The following is a 26,746-nucleotide window of genomic DNA, read 5'->3' as shown; positions in this document are numbered from 1 at the left end:
TTAGAGATGGGGGGCAGGAAGTAAAAACATCAGTAGGGAATCATGGGAAATGATGAAAATGTCATTTGATTTTATTTGCGCTACCTATAGTATCTGTCAACCAGAATGCTAGTTAGCTTAGCTGACAGGAAGTCCAGCTCAGTGGGTGGGCTCTTTGCTGCTGTTAGGTTGATCCAAATGTTGAGACGGTGATTTCAATATGGAGGCTGCCACGGATTGGCTTCAAAAGCAGTTTGAGTCCACCTGACATAATGAAACGGCTGATGTCACACAGGCTTTGTCCAATTCTTTTACAGTCCATGCTAACCTGCTTTAAAGTCATGCAGAACAAAAAGCTCAATTTTTAAAGTAATACTACCATTTAAATTTGTGCAAGTTAATTTTCTATAATCATACATGTAAGCAGGGATAGACTTTTTTTGTGTGCATATTGTGATGTAAAATGGGCAAAATTCATTGAAACTCATCATTTCCCAAAATAAATAGCATATAGCTTTTTTGTCACAGATATCTGACAGAATTAATAGAAATGTTGTGGTTTAATTTTCTATGTGCATCAAAGTTTTTAATTCAGATTTGGAATATTTCAGTCAGAAGAGAGCAAACTTTACCTGGCAGTCGTGCAGGTGAACCCGTCGGCTGCTCGGCTACATCATTCAGGTGTGACTCACACGTCTGAGTCATTACTCTGCTGCTGTCAAAGCTTTGATTTACAGGAAGAGCAGGCATGAGAGGAACAGCTGTGAGCACGAGTAGACAAAACACAGCCAGAGAGGTGGGGAAGGTGCTGAAAGAACCACTTTGGTGATAAAGTCACGATTAATCCCTCGAGTCATTCATCTGCTGTGAAGCCAGTAACCGTCACCTTGTCTTAGAGGCACACTGATGTGAATATGCAGTACACACACTGACAGACAGATGAAAATATGACACCCTTTGGCATAAAACCTTTGAGCTGACTGAATTTTTTCTCAGGCTGTTTGCAACAGTCGTCCTGAAAGAACCTGTCAGAGGAGAGTGAATGATCGACAGATTAATTGTGCAAATTATTAAATTGGTTTTATTGAACATTGTTCATTGTTCAGACTGTAAACTTGAATACACAAGAATTTGAGTTTGTGCGGTTACTCTGCAGTCTATTAGAAGTTTCCCATTTTCCATTCAACTACTTCTGCACATCGTCACAAACCTCTTATCTCTAAAACCATAACTTTTCAAGTAGTGATGAAAAAACTCTTTGAAAATCAGACAGTGCCATGTCAAAGTTGGCATGCTGCTGTTGAAGTGGTCTCGATCCATACTAAACTGAACCACAGTCCGGTTCATGCCCAGTGTGAAAGCATTATATTGAAAAGTTCAGACCTCCGAATCAGTGACAGGAAATTACAGCATAAGAACCAGAAAAGGGAACACCAAAACAAAATAAGTCACAAAGGGGCAAGGGGAGAAGAGGAGACCAGATGACTTATTGATATTGGGTCTGACGATGTTATTAGGAGCCAACTGGAAAAAAAAAACAAAATTCATAAACTGAGAGTATAATAGAGAGAGGATGTGAGAGGATGAGAGAAAAGCGCTGCCTGAAGAAACTCCTTTTTTCTGAGTCAACCCTGCCATGGCTAACCGGAGTGCATACCTATTTTTTCCTTCTCAGTCTATGACAATGAAGTTGGCGAGGCTGGCTATATGTGGGGGAGACCGGGTATGGTTGTAACATAGGGAGAGTTGTAACACCACCAATTCCACCAATCAGGGATAAGATAGGAGTCATATGATCATTTCAGTATTTACCAACTTCCTCCCTGATCACACATGGTGATTATCAAGGCTGGAAACAGGTGCATGCAGATTCTATAGAGATAAAACTGATTTTCAGGTAAGAAAGTAAATTTTTTGACCAAGACTATATTTTGTTTAGTACTTATACAATTGCAGATAAAACCATGTGACTTATATTAGAACAAATTGTGGTTTCTCATGCAAAATGTGATGCATTTTTCCCCTTCTAATGTCAAACCACTATGCTAATACAGCTAGCTAAACAATGGCTAACAGGGGTGGGGTGGGTTGTAACACATCTTTAAAAGGTGTTACAACCATCCCTTTACATACAACTAAGAACACATTCTTGGTTTAAATAATGTTACTGAATGCCCAGGCAGTGGAAAAGAAAGACTGACAGAGGTGTGCCTGCAGAGTTTAAAAAAAAAAAAAAAAAAAAGCATCTGACGAGGTCACAAAGAAGGGCAAGTCAGTCAGATCAGTCACGAAGGCACATGGGATCTGCCATGTAACGCTAAGCAGATACTGCAAATCACTGCAATAAATCACTAAATCAGGAGGAATGGGCATGTAGGGTGTTGGCTGTCCAGTGCAGGGCTCTATCTCAACGTCCTGCCCATTGAGCGCAGTGTGAACAAGGACAAAGCAAACTTGTTTTCTCTCAATGTTTTGCTGGGCCTTCAGTGTGTGTGGGCCGGGGGCGTGTGTGGAGAGAGAGACAGAGAGTGATGGGATGAGGCTGGACCCTAGACTGTAGAAAGAATTGGACAAACCCCGTGTGACGTCAGTCGTCTGCTTACAATAGGCGGAATCAAATGGCTCTTGAAGCCAATCCGCGGGGGCTTCCATATTGAAATCGCGGTCTCAACAGAACTTTTGATCAACCTAACGGCCCACCCACTAAGCGCAACTTCCTGTCAGCTAGCTAGCTAGCATTCTGGTTGACAGAAACGTAGCTTCTGCCTGTCGAACTATTTGTCAATCAAATCAGCCAATCAGCGTAAAGTGAGGTTTATCCAAAATATAATCCAAACAATCATGGTACAAAAAAATTCACAGTGAATTTTACAGTGAGAGCACATGAAGACACTAGCTAATGAGACATGTTTGGTTTCTTGAACCAGGCTATGAACTAGTTTATTTGGGCTGGACTGTTTCACGAATGAGGGGCGCAGAGGTTACAGGAGTGCAGGAGTTGATGATCTGTTACATTGGTGGAACTGTTAAAATGTTCTGGGCTAATAATGGCATCCCACTCAGCGTGGCGCCCTAGGCGAATGCCTATATCACCTATGCCCAGAACCGGCCCTGGTGTGGCCACTGTTTTTGCTTTTTGGTCTAATTGTTACAACTTACCCCAGCATGTGTGTGGGCAGCGGTCTGTACCCTGGTAGTGGGGTAGGTTGTAACAAAGGATCACCATGTATTTAACATCACCTCATGAGGTCTGTGATATTCTTGCAGAGATTTGAAATGGTGCCACTTGTAGTAAACAAATGTGGGTACTTTGTTTTAAAGTTGGAGAATTCTAACTCAAAAATTCAGTGAGTTAAAGGTGCTGAAGTAAAAAGTGTTACAACCATACCTGGTCTCCCCTACAGCTCTTCGAGTTTGCGCTGTTGGTAGAGTAGTAAATCAGCAATAACATAATGGTGGGACGACCGACGGCCACTAGCCAACTAACCAATCAATGTGAACTATAGAGACATGCAACCGCAACTCTGTTTGCAGCAATTACAGAGTGAAACCAAACCAACCGAACCAAATACACGCGTCAAAAAAAAAACACGAACCTTGGTCCGTCCAGTACTCTAGCTAAGGACTTTTTGACCATTTACATCAACAGTGTCTGGCAGTGTTACTTTTAAAAGACAATAATTTTTGTTAGTGTGCCACATATTGAGCCCAAGCGGCAACCTCTGTTCCTGAAAAATGAAGCCAATATGGCGAGTGCCCACTTGAGGCTGGCTGAAGGAACATCAGAAGTCCTGTCTGAACACATGTTAAAATGTTGTTTTTTATACTAGAAATAATCTGGTTTACAGCCTGGTTCAAAAAACCAAACATGTCTCATTAGCTAATCATTTCATGTGCTCGCACTGTACGGGGGATGAATTGTTTTGTACCACAATGGTTTAGATTATATTGAGGAGAAACCTCACTGCAGACTGATTGGTGCATCTCATTTGATTGACAGATAGCTTCACAGGCAGACGCTACATTTCTGTCGACCAGAATGCTAGGTAGCTTGCTGACAGGAAGTTGCGCTTATTGGGCGGGCCGTTAGGTTGATCAAAAGTTCGGTTGAGACCGCGATTTCAATATGGAAGCAGCCGCGGATTGGCCTCAAGAGCAGTTTGAGTCTGCCTATTGTAAGCAGACGGCTGACATCACACAGGCTTTGTTCAATTATTTCTACAGTCTATGACTGAGCCAAGTATGAAGTAAGAGTTCTTTTGCACTTCCATAACCTAAAACCCCTCTACTGATACCAGCGGTCTGTTTTAACAATAGCACATAGCTGGCTGTACGTCTGACCTTCAGTATGTCATTCTACAACCAACCTCACGTCCTGTAATCTCTAAAGCCTTATAACATCACTAACAGACATAAGAACCTTTACAGCTCTTTAATGTGGTCAAACCGACACAAAGGCTGTGAATGATATTATGCTCAACGGCTGTCAGCTGTTTCAATGAAAACAATACAGCAGGAGACTTTGAGCCTACATTTCAACATGTTTTTGTCCATTTTGTCCAAATATTTAAAATATCAGGGATAATTCCTTGTCTTAATGCTGACCTCTGCTATCTCACTATCTCAATAAGCTAGAGGCACCTTTGAAATCACACAGCTGTGTTTACCTTCTGCTCATACACAGCAACACACCAAAAGGAGAGAAACAGAAACAGTGCAGACACTATGTAACCTGACACGCCAGATGGATGTGTTTCACACATCCATCTGGGAAAGCTTCAGTAGGAAATATTTGGGAAAAGGCAGAGGATTTGAAAAAAACTCGGAGTGTGACTGGATGAACGTTCTGTCACATCTCTATGGGCCAATCAGAGCAACAAAACACAACGTAGCTGCTATTGAGTTGCACGTGCGCAGCCACCGACAAATAACGTGAAACATGGCGACTATAGACATGTCAGTACTCGACTTTTGTTGTTTTTGAAAAGAAAACAGCTCACTGCTGTTCTTTGTTCTTCTTTTAATGAAGAAATGTCATGAAGTTCTGATAAAACTGGCGCTTTAGCATCATTCACGCTAAGCTCTTCCATCATAATTGCACCGGCCTCTTGCTGTTGCTTGTTTACGTCACTACTCCACCGTGCCTGAAAGTACTGCCCTTCGTTGCTGATTGGTCCTGTCACTTTCTAACCGGGCCTTAACGGTTCAGATGGGAGCTTTGCAAGATGGTTTCGCCAGTGAAAAAAAAAGGAAACGGGTGTATCCATCTGCTTTGCAAGGTTAGACACTTTTGGTTTTTCTCCTTTCTTACTTTATTTTTGTGTTTTTTTCAGTAATGGATTACTTTTGTGAAAAAGGTCACTGAGAACAGATCACTTGAACTGAGAAACTAATGTTTTACAGTACTCATTATGATGAAAGTAATCAGAGAACTTTTCTATGCGTAACGTCATACAAACATACTATTCCTCCTTTGAATTTGGCCTCAGGATTTTTTACCCTGTTAACCAATGAGTTGGGGAGTCTTTTGGAAATGGCTACGTTCATAGTAAATGCCAATCTGGAAAACAACAGAGCATCAAAACATCATCTTAGCTTTCTAGCCAGGAGGAGCTAACGCTTTCAACGTAGGAAAGCTGCCATGTGTTTGGTGAATCCAGGTGTCAAAGCTGATGTCTTATAGTTGATGGTTCATAAGAGGTTGATTCTTATGTACGAAGTATAAAGGACAAATGAAAAGACTGTCATAAGGACAACTTTAAAAGCTCCAAACATGAACATTTCAGCTAATTCCCATCAAGCTGAGTTTCTTGCTAATAAACCATTCTAAATGCAGGATCCTTTCTGTATGTTTGCAATGACAGCTGATGTTGATAATCTGACAATGACAACTCTAGTAGGGTGTGTTTAAATGTTCTTTATCATGATTAAAGGATTGGTTAAAAAAATATCCATAATCCTTCTTAAACCAACAGTCGGGTTCACAAACCTTCAAACAGGTTTCACTTGATTTAAGTTTGTCCTCCTGTCTGGACTGGCCCTGAAAAAATCCCTTCACAAGCTCGCCCAGTGTCAGTGGAAGTCCATGCAAAATATTTCAGAACGTGAAACTTTCCTTAAACTTTCAGTTAAGTTAATTTAGTACCCTATAACTGTAGTAAAGTCAGACTAACACATCTGGATAATACTGTTTAGGATCGATTTACTAATGCATGAATACAACTTATGCAGAAAACTGGCCCAAGTGTTCTGAGTGTTCTTCAAAGTTCCTGTACCGGGCTTTGACCCAGAAGTCGTACAACATGAACAGAACAGAGAAAAAACAAATGCATCATAGTGAGTGCCAGAACAATAACGACAGCTCTGATGAAAACATGGTAAATGTTTGGTCAGCTGCAGAACTCAATACACACTGATGTTTACGAAAGGAGGGAAAATGTGGCGTGACAACCGTCAGTTTTTTTGGTATGTGGCTTAGCACAGTAAACAGTAAGAAGGTCCAATAGTTACTAGCCAAAATAGTGGATATCACATGTGTGCAAAGTTTGAATATATCCCTTCAAACATTCCTGAGATATATTTACAAGCAAGAAATTAGTATGAGGTCCAGTAACCCTGACCTTTGACATCCTAAATCTAATCACTTTATCCTTGAGTCACAGTTGACATTTGTGGTAAGATTGAAGAAAAATCCCTCAAAGTATTCTTGAGATATCGTGTTCAAAAGAATCACCTGTAGGAATGGATGCTGGATAACTCAAAAACCAAAAGCCCCCTGCTCCGGCTCTATCCCACACATTGGCATAAGAATGTGAGAACATGGACATTCTACTTTAACTGTCCCACAGAAACTATGGCACGGTTAAGGTTTGGTTATAAACAAACGTAAAATACATTTAAGTAACTTTAAAAACGCATATTGAAATTCATGAATATATTACTTCATGAACTATATTTCCAATTATAGTTATTGTTCTTATTGCACACATCTTGTGGGAGACATACACACAAAAATCAGGAATCAAGGAAACAGTTTATTCAATCACGCAATAAAAAGTTGACAGTATCACCCATTCTTACAAGTCCAAATTTCAATATCTGATATGACCTCCATTTGCTTGCACCAAATCGGCCACTCTCCGAGGCATAGATGGTATGACACACGTCATTAATCTGTCTCTGTGGGGTCAACAATTTATCCCATCCCAATATTTCACTCACCTACCCAGTTTATACACTTGTGAGTACAACTCTCATTAATTGGTCTGTGGTTGAGAAAAGGCACAATCAGTCATGCAGAACAAAGGTATATTGTGTGTCTGAGAAGTTGTTTGAAGCATCTGAGTACATCTCATGACAATTCTAGCAAATTTTACAATTTGCGTTTTTAAAGTTACTTAGTGTATTTAAACACAAAAAGCCTCTCAATCACAATCCTTATAACTCAAGCAAGCTGCAAATATGAACAACTCCACAGCACTAACGCTCTTATAAACCAGAACTTCAGATCGGCGAGGACTAACAACATTATTACTTTACGGTTATCTCCTTTCAAACAGAACAGTTGACAGCTCTCTAGATGATATGAAGAAGGAACTTGAAAATGTCAGGAAGTTCTTCTTTGAGTAAAGTGTGCTAAAGGCCTCACTGTTATGTATTAGTCATTGTTGAGATTTATGACAGCCTCCACCCTTAATGTGAGGCAATAAAAGGAAGTTGATCACTTACACATTGCTATAAAAATGTGAGAATATGGACATTCTACCTTAACTATCCCACAGAAGCTATGGCACAGTTAAGGTTTGGATATTAACAAACAAAAAATACATTTTTGTAACATATTTAAACACAAAAAGCAGTGGTGTGCACGGGGGGGTGCACGGGGGGGCAGTTGCCCCCTTGTGGCCCAATTGTTGAAAAATGCATGCTAAAGTGCCCTCTTGGGAGCCAAATCGTGTGTTAAAGCATCCTCTTGGGAGCCAAAACACGTGTTAAAGTGCCCTCGAGAGCCAAAACGCATGCTAAAGTGCTCTCTTTGGAGCCAAAACACACGCTAAAGTATCCTCCTGGTTGGCAAAACACACTAAACGGCCCTCTTGGGTGGAAAAAACACACTAAACTGCCCCCTTGGCTGGTTAAAACATGATAAGCTGCCCACCTGGGTGGCAAAAAGGGGTGTTTGGGTACCCTCCTCATTGGCAAAACACACTAAACTGCCCTCTTGGGTGAAAAAAAACACTTACTTGCCCTCTTGGCTGGTTAAAACATGATAAACTACCCTTGAGTGGTAAAAACGGATACTTAAGTGCCCTCCTCGTTGGCAAAACACAACTGCCATTTTGGGTGAAAAAAAACACTTAATTGCCCTCTTGGCTGATTAAAACATGATAAACTGCCCTCTTGGGTGGTAAAAACACGTGCTTAAGCGCCCTCCTGGTTGGCAAAACACAACTGCCCTCTTGGTTGAAGAAAACACACTAAACTCCAGGAGACCATTAGGACCAAAAAATACTGTGAAATATAACTGTTGCAATGACTTTTATGTTGGGCCCTTTTTTGATCTATATTGAGCCAGAACAATATCTCACAGAACCAGTTTGGATTATCTGGTGCTATTATGGTGTTAAACAGGAAATGGCATCTACTTCATTGAAAATATTCTGGGGTAAGACCCCCAGGCCCCCTAGGGATTTATTTATTTATTTCTGTGTGTTCTTCACAGTCCAACGTTGAATCTACACAGTTCTTGTGGATGCTGATCCTAACTACAAAATAACTTGAGTAGTCCGTCTAGTTAGTCTGTTTAAGGCTATATAATGTGCCATATGAATAACATATAAACATGTCTAAAGTGCCCTCGAAAACACACGAAACTTAGTGCCCTCTTCAGTGGCAAGAACATGCTGTATGTGCCCTTTTTTTCTTTTTGCCCCTGCCCTTGAAAAAGTCTGCATGCGACTGACAAAAATCCTCTCAATCACAATCCTTATAACTCAACCAAGCTGCAGAAATGAACAACTCCACAGCACTAATGCTCATAAAACAGAACTTCAGATCGGCGAGGACTAACAACATTATTAATTTCCACATATCTCCTTTCAAACAGAACAGTTTACAGCTCTCTAGATGAAAATGTCAGGAAGTTCTTCTTTGCGTAAAATGTGCCCAAGATGTCACCGTCATGTTAGTCATTGTTGAGATTTACGACAGCCTCTACCCTTAATGTGAGGCAATAAAAGGAAGTTGATCAGATGTTTCACTCCGTGCCAGCAATGAAATATTAACTTTATTTCCTCATTCAACATTCCTCTTTAACATGCATTAACAAGATAACCTCATATTTCATTATTTACTTGAACACAGACTCTCCAGGATGATGTCAGGGTTTATAGATTAATGTTAATCAATAGCAATGAGCCTCTGCCTGTTAACTTTTCTACAACTCCACATTTGATCATCCATGATGACGTAAAAAATGAAATGGCAATGGTGAGCTACTAACTAGTCTGCCTCCCTCCCTAGCTGTGCCTGCATTTCCTGCTCATATTCTACTTTTACAGCATTGTTTACCAATTTTTGTCTGCAAAGTCTCGCTCTTCTCTTGATGGTCTTAAAAGATATAAAGGAGTTTAATGATTAAATCAAATGCTTGCATGTATTTCCTGCTGGCTTTGGCCATCTACAGGTGTCACCATGGATTGTTTTGATGTCACCAGATAAGAAAGCTTATTGACGGGGTTTTCTTCCTTAGAAACTGCTCAGGTATTTGTTCAAAAGCAATCTAACCCAGAAAAGGAAACATCATGAGTTCTCAAAGGTTTCCAGGTATCAGCACTGTGATATTGACACATGATACGCTGTTTTTCTGCTCAAAAATTTTAACTATTTCCTCATACACTGAGTTTAGAAGTCGCAGGGTGGGGGTGAAGGGCAAAAGACCAGCAGTGTAGATAGTGCATGGATGGACTGCATGCTTACATGCAATTATTAATTGTTTTTAGTAAATTACTCTCAAGCAAATATGACAGCAAATGGCAAATATGTCCTACTTTGTTAGGCTGTTTGCAATCACATGATTCAGAATGTCTCTTTGAGAGTTAGGAAGGAATGGATGGCAATAAAGCTTGTACTTCACAGCTCTAATTGGACCTGCAGAAAATTTGTACATGTATTGAGTACTTCCACGACACCAGGGGTCATCAAGTACATTTTCACCAGGGCCAGATTTAGTCTGGACAGAGACTCTGGGGGCCAGACTTTCAAATAAACAAAAAACAAAGTATTTTGGTCTGATTAACATATTATATTTGTGTTTTCTTTCAAGACCCAGAGAACGGGCCCATCCTAGTTGTGATTTAGGAACTAAATGAACCCATTTTTGACACTTATTAGCCCCATTTCATAACTTCATTTGGCCATTTCTGCAACATTTTTTGCCAGTCTTAACCCATTTTTGAGCATTTTTGCCATTTTTAAATCAATTTTTGCCACTTTCCTGCCAATTATTGCCCATGTTTGCCATTCTTTAACACCACTTCACTACTTTGCCAGGCAATTTTGCTATTTTTTTTCACTTTTAACCAATTTTTAAAATATTTTTTGCCTATTTTTGGGTCTTTAACCAAAGTTTTGCCATTCTTGATCCCCTTTTTACCACTTTTCCTGTATGTGTTATCCCCTCTGAGCCACTCTTTTATCCATTGCCCCCTTTTTCGTCCTTTACCAGTTCTTTCCACATTTTAACCTCTTTTCACCACTTTTCCTGCCAATCGAATTGCACCAACTGAATGTAATGATCTTCTGGGGGCTGGATAGGAAGCTGTAGGGGGCCCGATATGGCCCTCAGCGCACCAGTTGATGATCAGTGCACCTACACTTTACAAAAAATGGATTTTAACCACAGATCTAAAGATTTACCTGGTGTGATGGTGATCAGTATCACAAGACAAGGGTCTTGTACTGAGCTAAGAGGCTAGCCGAGACCCTTGAACATACATAAAAATAATCTAATTTTGTCACAAACATGCTCTAAATTCAAACAGTGATGTACTATCAACCAAATAAACCTTGTGGGGTGAGAGATCAAGTGATGACATGCCGTTCCCAAACAAGCCTCTTCTACGAAACAGTTCTAGTAAGTTAGCTGCTGTAGCTAGCTCCCATCTGAATACCAGACCAGGCTATTTAATAAATTCTCGCAATTTCTCTGTGACTTTTTAAAAAATTGTATTCATTTTTGTCTGTATATTTCACTACTTTCAGGACACAAAAGTAACTTAAGAATTAAGAATGTTTATATTTTCACACTCTGAATGTTCAGCATAATTGTAAACAGCTCAGAACATGACTTTTTTGTGGCGTTTCTTTATGCAGAAATAACTTCTTGCCCCCCCAAAGGGATTGTTCTACATTGCTGTCTGATGTCATCTGCAAATAAATCTATACATTCCGCTTTTTAAAAAAAATATTGCATTCTTCTAAATGAATCTGAAAATATTAGAAAAATGTAAGAATACATGAATCACCAAAGGCAGGAGACAGTTCTGGATAAACAAAGGATTTAGATTCCTAGATTACTGTCTGAAACACAAGATCTGGATTGGCAAGAACACCAGTTTATGCATTAATAGAACAGTATAACTGTTTTTTAAACAAACACCAATACGCCTCACTGGGGATGAATTAATACCAGTCACAAAACAGGCATGGAGGACTGGAGGGCAAAAAAAACACTTGGGATAGTAGCAGCTAACATTGCTCATCTCTTCCAATGATGCATGTTCACATAAGCTGACAAGTGCAGGAAAAACTGATTTATAAATTTACACTCCACATTTTTGTCATGCTGAACCCTTACACAGCACAGGGTCACTATTTAAATTGCTTGAATGTGAATACTTCAAGCCAGAGCTTCACTTTGGTGATATTTAGATACTGCTATATTTTCAGTAATGGAGAATAGAGAATCCTTGCCATAAACACTCCAAAAAAGTTCAACCTTTACATGATTTTTCCTCTGCTCTTCATGTCACGTTCCAGATGTCACTGTTACGTGCTTCATCTCAGAGGAGTGTGTGCTTCCCTGCAGCTTTGAGCCGGGCAGCGATGAGACGGTCAAGTGGTTCAGACAGGACACGGTGATTTACAAGTTTGAGCGGGACAATGATGATGACGATGACGATGATGGCGGTGAAGACCACTTTCAGCACGAGCAGTTGGCAGGCCGTGCCTCCGTTTTTCCACACCTTATATCCCGAGGAAACGCCACGTTAATACTGAGGAGCTGTAATCCCAAGGACAGAGGCACATACAGGTGTCATGTTCACACCTCTAAAGGAGAACACAAGGCAAAGGTCATCGTGAAGGTAGAAGGTGAGTGTATGAATGAGATTGTAGTGTTGGAGCAGTTTCAGGATGTTTACATCAAGCAGAAACCACCAGTGTAGAAAGACAGAGCACCATCATTCAGCTTCAAAATGCCTCCTTACTCTATTATAGATCACATCACTGGGACTGTGTCCATTTCCATACAGTCTATGGTTGGATCAGACTTAAAGCTATCATCTGTCTGCTTCATTTAGACATAAAAGGAAAAAGTTTGAATTGGGATGCACAGATACCAATAGCAGTATTGGGTATTGGTGCATATACCAGACCTAAATACTCATACTCATAAAACATTGCAGATACTGTACTCTGTATCATTTTAAAGCATGATTTAGGCCTCTCACTATGCGAGTCTGTTGTTAAAGTTAGAGTTTTATCGGTAGTTTGGTGATATCATTACAAAAATGAGTGAAGCATTTCAACCTCATCAATCAATCAGTTTATGGTAACAGATCTGGAGTGAAAAATCTCCTCTGCTCATTTGATATACCTGTAGTAGAGAGAACTTTGTGAACTTAAATAACTTTCTATAAAGTGCAAAAAAAAAAAAATTAGGATTGTTCAATTCTACAATTCCATAGCAAGCATTTAGCTTTGCATTTCTGCCTTTGGGAACAAATCAAGACATCCTAGTTTATGTTTAAGAGGCATACTAACTGCTAACAGTATTATGCAGAGAGAAGCTTTTAACTAACCTTAAAGTAATTTGGAACGATTGTCTTCTGAATGCCTAGCTTCTGTTGTGTCCTCTGTCCTCTTCTGATTCCACCACTGTTAAATTTTGTCAACTACAGCTATTTCAAAAAATGTTTGCTGAGTCACATTTTTCCTCAAGGATGGTGATACTAGCTAAAAATAGGTCTTTGATAATAAAAGTGATGAAAAGTTTTGTTTTCATCTGTATATCTTTAGTCAATAAAAGTATTGGTAGAGCATCAAAAGGGGTATTTTCCATTCATATTAATCTCCTAAGGTCTGAAACTATGGTTGCAGATAAAAAGGTTGCCAAAAAACTCAGGTCCCCATTGACTCAAAAATAACATTTAGGGTGGCACAATGGTTGGGGTTATTATTATGCAAAAATGGAATATTGCAATTGGCCTTATGGACAAACAGAATCAAGCGTATCTCAAAATAACTAATAACCATAACAAGGATGAGTATTTAGGATGCAAATAAAGTGCCACTAGCGCATTGAATAGCATTAAAATGAAGTATAAAAGACCAAAAACTTGACCGAAGGCCCCCTCTGCTGAGGCACAAATTCTCTAAAATCCCCAACATATCTTCAAGCCAATTGTAGCTAGGTAGATCTATACAAATGGTTTTCATATTTTTTTTGCTCAAGGCACACCAAAAAGCCAGCTGATGTCTCAAGGCACACCATTTTAATGTCCTTGCAAAATAGCCTCTTTAGCATGTGTAGCAAGTCCCAACTGCATGCAATATGAGCGAGTGTCAGCTACATCAGTTTGATTACAGAGTTTCGTTTTGTAGCATCCTGACACTCTGCAAGTGATGTACTGCAGCTCCCCAGGTTTATCCCCAGTCACCCTGTTCCTATTTTCTCTCTGTTGCTCCTATTAAGATGGACAAGTAACAAGGGAAGAGGTTGCACAAAGGATGACAAGACACCAGGAGTGTCCCACCAGAGGATTTTCTTAATTTTCTTCCACTTTTCTCACCCCTGAAACTTGTTAGCTTGTTTTACAAAGAGGAGTGTGTTGCATGGATATTCTCAAAGCCTATTTATGAATTTTTATGGTCTGACTTGTGCTAACATGGAGACAAAACTATGTGGCTCCCAGCTGTTAGAGGCACCATACTTCCGATTTTCTAAGTAAAAGCATGAGATGTCATATTTCTACATGTAAATTTACATTTGCATATTAACAGATAACAGATGGACAGTGAGCATGCAATGCCATATGATGCAATGCAACGTGTAACACTTGCATGCAGTAAGGACATTGGTTATAGTCTCTTTAGTTGTTGCATAGTTGTAGTACTGATGTAAAGTCAGATGAATTTTCAAGGCACACCTAGACTTGTCTCAAGGCACACCAGTGTGCCACAGCACACCATTTGAAAACCACTGATCTATACAAACAAATAAAATCCATAAAACTGCAAAAACTGTGAGGTAAAATGGCCTGGAATAATTCAGAAATTCAAACTGGTGATAGAAGTGAAATTACATCTGTACGGAGCATATATTGTTTATCTGCTTGTTTACTTTTGGGTCTGTCTTGTTCTAATACAGTTTGCTGCCTTTGTAATTGAAAAAAATAAATGCTTCAAAACATTTTGTTTTTCTTGCTAAGATTGATTTTTCATGATGGTCCATCTATGGATTTCATAGATGGACCAGGGTCTCGTATTTGGGCCTTTGCCTGGGGCCTCTAAATTACTAATATCAACCCTGGCTGAGCGGCACTTGTGTTTTTGATGTGCAGATTTTCTGATCCGTAACATGTGGTTGGAAATGCCTACACATACAAGCTCTAATAAAAAATGAGCTGTTAATCAGTCTAGATTTTATAACTTTTGAATGTTTATTTTTACTCAGATGTTGGTGGCGGCTCAGTGTGACCAAATTTAGTTGTTGTTATGCATTTTAACAATTTAAGCCTTATTTTTATTGGATTATGAAAATTATCTTAAAGGGAAAATGAACTATACAGGTTTTACTGTCACCTTAATGAGACTCTAAACTTTCACATCATGTTTGCATTTTAACTCCTGTAAGCCTTATTTTAGAAGATTAAAACACAGTAAATGTTAGGGAACGTTTGAGCGTGTACTATTGTGCTAACAGGGCTCTATTATCTGCATCAAAATGACATGACCCTCTACAGAGCTATATTGGGCCCTGGCATTTAGAGTCTAGGGGCTGCTGGGAAACCTCCGAGCATGCTGTGACCGTTTTTGTCCGTCTGTGTGTGTTTTTGTGTGTGTAGCGCCCATCAGAGCCCTGTCTCTGGAGCTGACCAGGCTGAGCGGCTATGAGGAGATGAAGTGCACGGCCCGCAATGTCTTCCCTGCTCCTCGGGTCACCTGGGCAACCGAACCGCCGACTTTTGAGGACCTTCGACCGGTCACACGAATACAGTCGGACAAACAGGGGCTGTACATGGTTGACAGTCGCCTCAGAAGGTTGAAAGGAAAACCTGACCTCATCTACATCTGTAAAGTCACAACTTCCTATGGTGGCCCAGTATGGACAGCCTCGCTTAGGGAAAGAGGTACACAATGATCATTTCTCTTTACAGTGGATATGAAATGTTTTGAGGCGTCACTTTTCCCTCCATTACACTCCTATAAAAATCCTGTCCCATCATAACTCTGTGAATAGTAGTGAGATTTACTCCCGTCCCATGGGAATCCCACACAAATCCTGTGGCCCAAGTATTTTCAGCTAACACTGACCAAGAAAGCCATCAAACAAATAAAAATAAAACTGTAAAATGCAGGGCGGTAGTGTTCACATATTTTAATTCAGATTATGAGGGCGCCTATGTGCACCAGGTTCTAGTCCAACTTCTTGGCTCCTCATATTCGCTACTTTCTCATCTGTTTCTGACTCTATTTATCTCTATAACGAAGGTGTAAAAAGCCCATAAATAAACCTTAAAAATAGACATTTGGACATGTTTGTGATTTACTTTGAAGAACCCCAGACTAATTTTGCCATTTTTCCTGTCTTTACTCTTGAACAGAAATCAGAGGAAATCAAGGGAAAGACCTGACCATCCCTTGCTTTGCTCCTCCTTACCTGAACAACCCCTTCCTGTCCTGGACTTTTACAAATGGCGAGGATCCCTCCCACATCCTCACCTATGACAGCCATGCTGGGAGCAGCATCTCCACACCACCCTGGGAAAACCACGTACAGCTGGACGGCATGGTCCCGTTTGGAGACGGCTCTCTGAGGCTGATGGACCCAAAGCACATGGAGCACACGGGCAGCTACACCTGTGTGTTCTCTGTGCCGTACAACACTCACACCGAACGCACTGACGTCACCATCGACAGTCCTCCAGGTAAGAAAACACAAACACTGTCATGAGTTAGCGTGGACTGTGTCCGTTCATCATTAGACACACAACACAACAGATCTATTAGTCTAACTTTTTACTTTTATCAACAAAGCCCATAAAAGCAATCACACTTTCCTACCCTATCTTAGCCACATGTCCACTACACTGGTTCCTACTCAAGACATGAATTATATTAACATTTCAGTCCCTGCATATCTCAAAAATACCCTAACCCTGGCAGGTTGTAATGTCAAATGTAAAATCTATGAGATAACCAAGTATAAGCGGCGCTGTAAACAACAGTTTCATGGGCCAAATCCATACAAACCTCTAAACAGAAACCTCTGAATGAAAATAACCCTCAGCAATGCAGCACATTAAAATTATGGGGGCAAAGAAGTTTGCCCTTTATAAATGGGCAAGCCAGAATATCAGCACCAATAATAACACTGATAGCAGGGGTTGGCATGCTTTGTGTGGGTGTGGCATTATTTTCCTGAACCAAATGGACACCTTGAAAAATGAAAGAAAAATTAAAGCTGTTTCTGTTACTGTGTTTACTTCGGTGGGTTATCGACGCATTCTTGGTGGGCTGCAGAATATTTACAGCAAAGCACTTTTGCTTGATCATGTTCAGTGACCTCCATGCTTTAGATATAAGTTCATCAAAAGATTGGTTGACTTTCAGATATAAAAATAAAGTACTTGACAAAAGTAAGGGTTGTCATAATACTAGATTGTTGAACTTTAATACCATACAAGTGAAAATCAAACAATACTGACCCCTATTTCAGTGTCATAGACACCCAATACTGCATAGTGTTGCATGGTATACTGCTACTTTTTCCTTTAAAATGGTGTGGTACTGGAATTTTTTCTGAGAGTCTGTGCAATTTGTACTTCAAATGAGGCTCCAGGTAAGTGTAAGAAAAATGTGTAAGAAACCAATCTAGGCTACAGGAATAAAAATGTTATCTGGATCTCCACAAGGCGGCAGTGTAAACAAGGTAGGCACAGTATCACAGATGGAGAAGACCGCTCCAGTCATTCATTCAGTCTCATACAGCAGTAGTCTCTGCCGTGAGAGAAAGCACGTCTACCGCCAGTGACAACAGCAGTGAGTCATCCTCTGTAAGAGGACCCACCCGGCATTGTTAATAGGAGGACAGGCACATTAAGAAATGTGAGTTACTAAACATCAAATGTATGACACTAGTGTTATTTGGTGTTCATTTATGTGCTTTTTAAAAAGATTAAATAGCTCATAATAGTCACTATGGTGGCTCTTTAGTGTGTAATTCAAATGAATTCATTAGTACCTAAAGATATAGATGAATATAGACTAAAACTTTACCCTGATGAAAAATGGAAATATTTCAATTAACTACAATTTAACTGTGAATGAATTTTTACACATAAAGTTTTATACATGAAGTTGTGATAAACTAAAAATCAATACCACAACAACAGTTTAAGGTCATTTCTTGTCTCTGTTTAAAACTGCGAGCAAACTTTTGCACACTGTCAAAGGTCAACTTTAGACCAAAGATTCACAAGTCAACAAGTCAATTTTTTAAAGTTGCTGCAAACAGTTGCAGCTTTCTGAACTGAACAACTGCACCTTGAATCAGGCTGTGTGAGGATGCTGCAATTCAGTTCTCTAAAATCAGTGGTTCAACCTCAACCTTTATTATTTTATTATATTATTTTATTTTAGATTAAATCATGCAGTGAATTTTGGACATGATTAAATCTGTTTGTTTTTTTATTTACTTTTTACACTCAAAGTTCAGTCACCTCTATCAGCTGTGCACACAGACACTAAACAAACAAATACATTAGAACTTCAAGGCTGTAGGAGCTAAATTTGTACATGGAAATCGTTATTCTCAGCAGCTTTTCTTTGCTTAGTTTTGCCAAGACTAATCGAGAAAAGTATTATTGTGTTTATATGTGCTGAAGAATCTCGCTGCCACACTACAATCACGGTGACGAAGGAAATAGTGATGAGCAGGAATCTTCATGTCAGATGTCACGCATCATTAAGATGATAAAGATACAGGAAAACAGTTAACCTGCATTGCTGTTGTTCTTGTAGAGATAGATTTATTGCACTCTAACTTCAGAATAAATGACCTTAAACTGAGTGACTGGGAGTCGTTGCTATGGAAAAGATGCATCGCCTCCTTCAGTCGCAGTGCAGTAAACTCACAGGTGTTAGGAATGTTGCGGAGCGTTCCGTCACAAGCAAGCAGTTGCAAGTTTCACCTCATCTGATTACCAAACTTGGTCTGAGTTGGGCTTTAATTGCAAAAATGCATAAGTAATGTTTCAATACATATATACATTCAATTTAAACAGTGTTTCCTTCTCTAAGAAGAGACATCAAGGTGACTTTAAGTTTTTGAGATGACCAAAAAAAACATTTTATCATTGTACTTACAAAAGTATTAGAGTGTGTTTACTGTGAACTAATCCGTGTATATTTGTTACCTTTGTGCAGATAGTCGAAGTCTCACTAATAAAGTGTCTCACTGGTGGATCTTGGGTCTGATCATCGCACTGCTGGTCCTCATGCTGGTGGGAATTCTCGCCTACAGGAAGCTAAAAGGTAAAGGTGGATTAATGGAGATGTGGAGAGGGACTGATGACAAGAAAACCGCTTGATTGGACTTAAATAAAACATACATGCCGTTTAAAATAGCTGTGACAACCAAAAGTATCACAAAGACTGAAACTGGGAGTGGGCAGATAATTCTGATATCTGCTCTCTTTAAGCTGTAAATGTTTATTCTCTGCTTTTTATGGACTTGATGTGTGTGCGACAACGTCAAATCAACATAAAGACGTATCGAGCTTGTTCAAGCAAGCCATAGGGAATGATAGCACTGGTTATGCTGTTATATGCTCAATGTTGATTTGAGAATGGCAAGGGAAAAAAGGTTGGGAACCACTGATACAGGACATTTAGCAGGATATTTGATCAGAGGGTTTAGGTTTAAATACATCCCTTTAGGGCAGACAATTAGAACAAGGGATAATAAGGAAAAGGAAAAATATTCTCTATACGGTAAAGGCCAACATTTGAATTTATTATAACTATTATCAAATCAGCAAATGTACTTAAGATATAAAAATAAAAGTATTCCATATGGCAAAAGATTATACCCAGTTTTGTTGATTTATAAAAGCCAATCCATCACTCTGAGCAGTATTTTGATGCTTAAGTAGTTCAAGAAGCCAAAAAATGTGAAAAATCAAATACTGCAAAGTAGTGTTGTACTCAAAACCACACTATCGAGACCAAAAATCAGTTTAAAAACCATCACAAGGTTGAACAGTTGAAGAGCATTTTCTCTTCATTTAAGTTTTCTTTTTAATAAATTTGACGGATAAAAACAAGGTGTCTGCAACTCTTTCAAAGCACAACATGCAAAAATCTCAAATCTTAACAAATTTGTTCAACTAACTTCTTGTAAAAATAAATCCTTGTATGTATTCAGAAACCACTGACAAGTCCAGAGTTATTTTAAATATCTGAAAATGAGATTTTTATCTAGATTTGTCAGGTGAATCAGACCTAAAATAAATGTTCAGAGGTATTTCTGACCAGATATAAGATGGACTTATTCTGAGTTTTTGCAGGTGTAGCTATTTGTTGTTTAAGCTAGGGCTTCTTATTATTATTATCACATTAATGAAGACGAAGAATAGCAGATCAGTGCTGGTCTCGACCATATTGGTGGAAAATCCCGAGTCCGGCCAGTCCTAGACCCCGACAAGACCGAGTAAAAATATCCTAGAGTCTGAGACAAGACTAAGACATTCAGAAATGTGGTCTTGAGAACGTTCTCAAGTACTACAAGACTACTGTAAAGTTTAAGATGCCTTTGATACTTGAAGATACATATTTTTTTCTAAACAATCGATTTAAAATGACTAGGCTAGGGATTTAATAAAACTTGAAGCTTGTTATAAATCCAACGTTTAATGTATTTTCCTGTAATTATATTTGTTGAATTGTCTTTTTGTGGTGAAAATAAAATAAACATAACTCTATAAATGTCCATGAGCAAAAACAGCTTCTGTGTAAGGCCACATCTACATTACACCCATAAACTAGTCTTAATACAAACATTCCTTAAAGTGGAGTAAAACAAGTAAGTGAATCCACGCACAAAAATAAAGCTCAGTTATTATAAAATTACATCTGACATAACACACCCACACCAGTCAAACCAGTTAAAACACAAATTAGATCCGGGTCAGGCCAGAGGCATTCTTGGTAATGTAGGCCGTCTTTAGATCAGGTTTTTGAGCTTTTAACGCTGATTTATTAATCCTTTTTTACAATTTTGTATTTAAAATCTACTCTTTGTTCACAGGAGGAAAATCAAAGTCCAGAAACGACCCTGAAGAAGTGACAGAGCTGCATCTAGCTAAAGGTAGGGCAGCACAATAATCAAATATCACTTGCACTACTAACTTTTAACTCTAGATAGAGCTACAGATCAACTCATGTCCTTACTCTTCTGCATCTTTTTATCTACACTTGCACACAGAATATGCTTACTTCTTTCAGTATCAATTAATCAAAAATCAATATTATTCTAACTTTAGAGAGATAGCGTGTACCTAAGGACAGATTCTCTGCTTGAGTACTGGCCTTTCTTTGTCCTCTTACCCTCAATCATTTCGTTTATTTCTTACAGACTCAGCGGCTGACAGCAACCCAAATGAGAGCAGTCCGTTCACTGCAGGCAGCACAAATGGACAAACAGGACCACACACTGCTGCTTCATTAACATGAGACCCAACAATCATCTAACATAAAATGACTGTTAACTAAACAAACACGCACACAGAAACACACTGATGAACTAATGGCTTCTGAGACAGGGGTTTCTTTAGGAGCATTGCTTATTTAAATTATTGCAACACTTCAGAACTACTATCTCTCTACAGAACTTGCACTCAGAAAGCTGAAAACAAGATGCTTTAAATGCCTTAGTGACAGGTTGATCAACCGGAAAAACCTGCTGGTACTAAAGGAGCTCCTTCAGGAATGTTTTCAGCTGAGGAACTCTTAAAAGAAGGGCCGTGGCTGATTCTTTAAAGTCATTTCCAATTCAAGAACCCACCAAGGAACCACACTGGGAAATCAGAAGCTTTATCTGAGGTTTCCCCAGAGGAGGAAGGTTTGAACTTAGTTTTCTAGCTCAAAAACATTGCTTGGCCCTTTTACTATTATAAAATACAGTAATGGAGGCTTGTGAAGACTTCTGGTGTAGATCTTTAAGGCACTGTCACAACATTAGAGCCGTTATAGCTGCTTTATATTTTTAATATGTGGATCTAGCTTTAATAACCTGATAAAGGCTGTTTTAGGGTCACTGGGAGAACTAGATGTAGCTGCAAAAGAAACCACTCATACCCCTTTTCCACCAAGCCAGCACAGGTGCTTAGCCAGAGCTGTTTCTGAGTTGGTTCAATGAAAGAGCCAACAAAGAACTGTTTGCGTTTCCATGGGCTGGAGCTGGCACCGACAGCTAGTACGTCACCGCGCATCTCCGTTTTCCCAGCAGCATTAGCGCAGAAGTCTGAACAAGTAGCAGATGCTGTTGGGTAGTTGCTGACTTTTTTAACTTTCCCTTAAGTCCAAGTGACACTGGTCCAGCGTATTTGTGTTGCCGGTGCTTTGGCTATGGAAAACCAAAGAACTGGTGCTAGGTCAGGGTCAAGCTCAGAAACAGCACTGGAACTGGCTTGATTGAAAAGGGGGACAAGAAAGCAGTAGGGTTAGAAGTGCCTGGTCCTAACAACCCCTGGAGAGTCCATCTTTCATTCTAACTCTGTTAACTCTCTTTGTTTACTATTCAGTTCAATAAAGTTACTGGAAATGAGGAGACTAGTCAAAGTAGAAAGCTCAAAACTCTGACTCTAGCTGTTTAATGTTTCCCACAGTGTGCTTTACCTGATGGGGGGTGCATTGTACCCTATTTATATGAGGCTACATTAGGTATGATAATAGAAGGTTTATTTATATATTAATTGGGTTTTATTCCCTAACTGATTTTGCTATGTATAAGCTGCTAAACTTGAGTTGGCAACACACTACATGATTTTAAGACAAACCTTTGGCCAGATTTGCCCCATTTGACTATCCAGAGCCACAAATACTCATAATTAAGTGGCCAAAAGCTGCAGGACTAAACAAGTTACCCCTTAAAATAATCAAGGAGACAGGGAACATGGACCAAGCATGCTACAAACAAATTTATATAAACTAGGGCCGGGTCACTAATCGAATTTAGACTGAAGTGCAATATGGTCTGCTGCAATTTTCAGTTCACAGAAGGTGCAATATTTCTATAACCTAAAATATCAGTTTAAAACTTTGTCTGCAGCAGAAATGTTTATGCTCTACACATGCAAACATTCAGGTATTTTTTTTTAGAATTTTTAAAATCCTCCTTCCCTCAAATTTGAATAGGTTTCTGTCAATCTAAATGAGAATGACATTAAAAGATCACTCCCTGTAATACAACAAATCATATGAAATTCACAATACAAGTCAAAATACTCATAACTTTTTTTTTTACAACTGTCAGTGCTAGTTTAATCTATCTAATATTGTTTTTGTTATCATGTATATTAATTGTTGAAAAATGGTCAAGATCAACTTAAAAAGTAATTGTATGTCAAATTGTTCAGTGAATTAAGTATTAAATTAACTACTTAGCAAAAGCATGCTTAATCAGAACAAGAAAATCTGAAATCCTGTAATCTAAACACATTTGTGTCACAGAACCAAAAAGGCAAAAACAAAAGGAGAACCCAAATGCAGATAACTCAAAAAAATTTAATTAAACAAACAAAAGAACTTACTATAAATTAAATCCATGGTTAACCAAAAGTCAAAGTCCAAAAAACAAAGGAAAAACACGAGGAGTATCATCATGGAAGACATCTGACAAACTGACAAAGGACAGGGAGAAACACAGGACCTAAATACACAGGGAGTGATTGCAGAAGGAGAGACAGGTGTGGTTAACAAGACTCAGGTGAAACTAGTGAGGGTAATCACAGTGGAGGGAAACTGAGGCAGGAAGAAAAACTGGAATCAAACACAAGGGAAGGCAACTACAAAATAAAACAGGAAACGTGGAACACACAAGAAGCACACATGGACTGAAAGACAACAAAACAGTACACTAGAACCTAACTAAGGAAACACCGAAAACAAAAGTGGATACAAAAACAACAAAACAGTACACTAGAACCTAAGGAAACACTGAAAACACAGGAGGATACAAAGACAACAGAACAGTACACTAGAACCTAAGGAAACACTGAAAACACAGGAGGATACAAAGACAACAGAACAGTACACTAGAACCTAAGGAAACACTGAAAACACAGGAGGATACAAAGACAACAGAACAGTACACTAGAACCTAAGGAAACACTGAAAACACAGGAGGATACAAAGACAACAGAACAGTACACTAGAACCTAAGGAAACACTGAAAACACAGGAGGATACAAAGACAACAAAACAGTACACTAGAACCTAAGGAAACACCGAAAACAAAGGGGGATACAAAGAACAAAACACAAGGAGGGAAATTCAAACACAGGCAGGAAAAAGGATATAAAACACACTAGAACTTACAAGAACTAAAGAAACACAAATAGTAATTAACTAAATGCTAGAAACATGCAGTGTTGTTAAACAACACGCTTCAGCTAAACTAAATTCCAGAGAGCCGGATGCTAAAGACACCGCTAACCCAGATACAGCTCACGTTAGCTTGGCAGAGCAAGCAGGGAGGAACCGCCCCATCTAAACAACCCAAGACTGGATTTAATTCACCGCCAGCTGCAGAGTGTGTCACTAAGGAAACACTAAACAGAATGATAGCAAGGTATGCTGTTAAAGACACGCTTCTGATATAAGCTGTGTAGTCCGCTGTCTTCAGAAAAATAAGAGAAAAAGATAAGACGAGGGATAGGACCGCCATGTAAAAAGATACTCAGAGAGCAGCCAGGATTTAATCTGTACTCTGTAAGCAGAGTAGCCTAGACCTATTTTAGACTTCTTAAACAGTGTTAAAATGCTTTAACACTGTCAAAAATTGAGAAACATTTCTACTGAGTTCTATTGTTTCACCACTTTCCAACATAATGATAATGGCTACAATGTTATATAAAATTTGAGTTATTTCCTCTCACACTGTCATAACAACACAAATTAATGTTATGTGTACAATAATGAGGATTCAAGTAAAAAAAGTAATGCCTGAGTTACTTTTCAAAGTAACTAGTTACTTTTACAAAGCAGTAACTCAGTTACTAACTCAGTTACTTTTTGCAAGCAGTAACTAGTAACTGTAACTAGTTACTATTTTTCAGTAACTTGCTCAACACTAGAAACATAATATATCAGAGAGCACAAAATACACAGAAACACAAGGGCTATAGGAAACACCTAAGAAACTAAACAAAATACCAAAGTACAACCTAGGAAAGTTCTAAGGAAACGGGAGGATATCTAACAGAAAACACTAGAAGCAACTGGGATTATAACACACAAAACCTAAATACAAAATAAACCTAGAAACACGAAATACACAGAATAAACACAGAAAAGCACTGAAAACTCAAGAACATAATAACTCAAAACCTGGATCATGAAGTATCCCAAATAACAAATTGATGAATGCACAATAGGAACTAATCTGACTGATGAGCCCTCCTTTGTCACAACCTGGATCATGACAAATAAGCAGGAGGAGTAATGGCACATTCCAGTTGATCTCAGATCTCGTAAATTCTGAGATACCGGTCATATACGTAATCCCAAAGTCCCATGAATCCCAACTTGGAAACTCAGAGCAACTTTGTTAAATTACTGCTACTCGTAGTAATTGGAATGCAACCAACATGCGATTTCATTCATAACTCAGACATCCAACTTCCAAGGTAATGGATCATAGCAGAAGGTTTGCATTGATTAAATTAAGATGAAAATTAAGTAAATCATTAATACACAATTAATCTATTGAGTATGCTTAGAGGATCATAAGATGAAAAATAGTTGGAAAACTGTCCAGAAGTTTGGTCTCCTATGTTTTTGAAATCAGTTAAGATTTAAAAATCATCTAGTGTGTGGCCAGCCTAAATCCAGACTCTTATCCTCACACCTCACCTCTTACAGCAGCTTGCCCTGTCCTGTCTCATTCTGTAGGTTAAGTTTTAGTGTCTTTCTGCTCTTTTGATAGCGTTCATCCGCAGTATGTTTCCTAAGATAACAATAAAATATTACTCATGTTCATGAATTTTCCAGTTAAATATTCCGTGATCACAACAGGTGATATGAATGTGCAGATCTTTTTGATGATGTCTTGTAAGGCTTAAGGAAATATTGTTTTACAACTGCAGTTGTGATGTGTGCATGTGCAATAGTTACGCAGAGGACGTGCAATGTCAGCCACTAAACTAAAACCATGTTTTTACTCATTTTCCTGACAAATTTACAACAAGATTCAGTCTGATATCACCATCAATAGTCAGTGAACTGAGAACTGTGCATGAGGAGTCTGCGTGTCCTTTACGTGAACTGAAGCTACAGATGAGTCACAAATAAACTGGCATGACACTCAAGGCAGTCAATCAAGTGAAGTGGATCTTCAGTGAGTATTCCTGCTATCAGCAGCCTGTCATCCCTGTAATGAGGTCACATAAACAGTCTGTCGATGGCACATATGTGTCCATTATTGTTTACTTGTTTACTTACTTTACAGCTACAGGTGAGCACTGCAGTGTAGGAGAGTTGCAATCTGCCTCAGAGGGCATGCAAGGCATTGTCTGCTCTAAGGCAGTAAAAGTTAGATTTATACATATCAATAAAATAATGATAAAACAAATTCATCGCAGTCAAGTGATTTTCATGATGCATTGAGGGTTAGCAAAAAGGAGATAGCCATTAGGAATGAATGGGAATGGAGGAAAGTTAGTACTTTAAAGCTCTAAATGGACCTGCGCACTGCAATTATCAACAGGACATTTCTACATACATTGAGTGTGAGCCCTACATCTTAAAAAAGTGATTTTTCCCATGGTTTAATCGATTTAACTGTTGTTGACGGGATCAATATCAAAATTTACTCTGTTCAGCAGACCTCATAGTGCCTACTTTTGTCCACCCAGATGAAGGCAGACAAGAGTTTAGAGTCTTTTACTGACCTAAGCTCCAAATTAACCATGTGAGTGTTGGTGTTCTGTTCATGAACAAGCCTGTGCTATAAAATGGCTCTTTAATGTTAGCTCCTGTAGCC

The 26,746-nt window shown here is 39.0% G+C and overlaps 1 protein-coding gene across 6 annotated transcripts in view; it reads right to left on the bottom strand.

Moving 5' to 3' along the window:
- LOC121527188 (gamma-aminobutyric acid receptor subunit rho-3) overlaps positions 1–23,429 on the bottom strand; it is an 80,072-nt gene extending 56,643 nt beyond the window's left edge. For 2 of the 6 annotated variants that reach the window (XM_041814001.1, XM_041814002.1), the window contains exons 1-2: positions 23,295–23,429; positions 18,900–19,010 (exon numbers count right to left, since the gene is read on the bottom strand). The gene's annotated coding sequence lies outside the window, so the exon portion shown is untranslated. Of the gene's footprint in view, positions 1–84; positions 528–611; positions 704–18,899; positions 19,011–23,294 lie in introns of those variants that run through there. The other 4 variants (XM_041813998.1, XM_041814000.1, XM_041813997.1 and 1 more) reach the window with 4 other exon arrangements.
- Positions 23,430–26,746: the final 3,317 nt, after the last annotated feature.

The sequence above is a fragment of the Cheilinus undulatus genome, linkage group 19 (assembly GCF_018320785.1).
Source record: "Cheilinus undulatus linkage group 19, ASM1832078v1, whole genome shotgun sequence".
Taxonomy (NCBI): Eukaryota; Metazoa; Chordata; class Actinopteri; order Labriformes; family Labridae; genus Cheilinus; species Cheilinus undulatus.
This window is presented reverse-complemented; position numbering and strand designations above follow the sequence as displayed.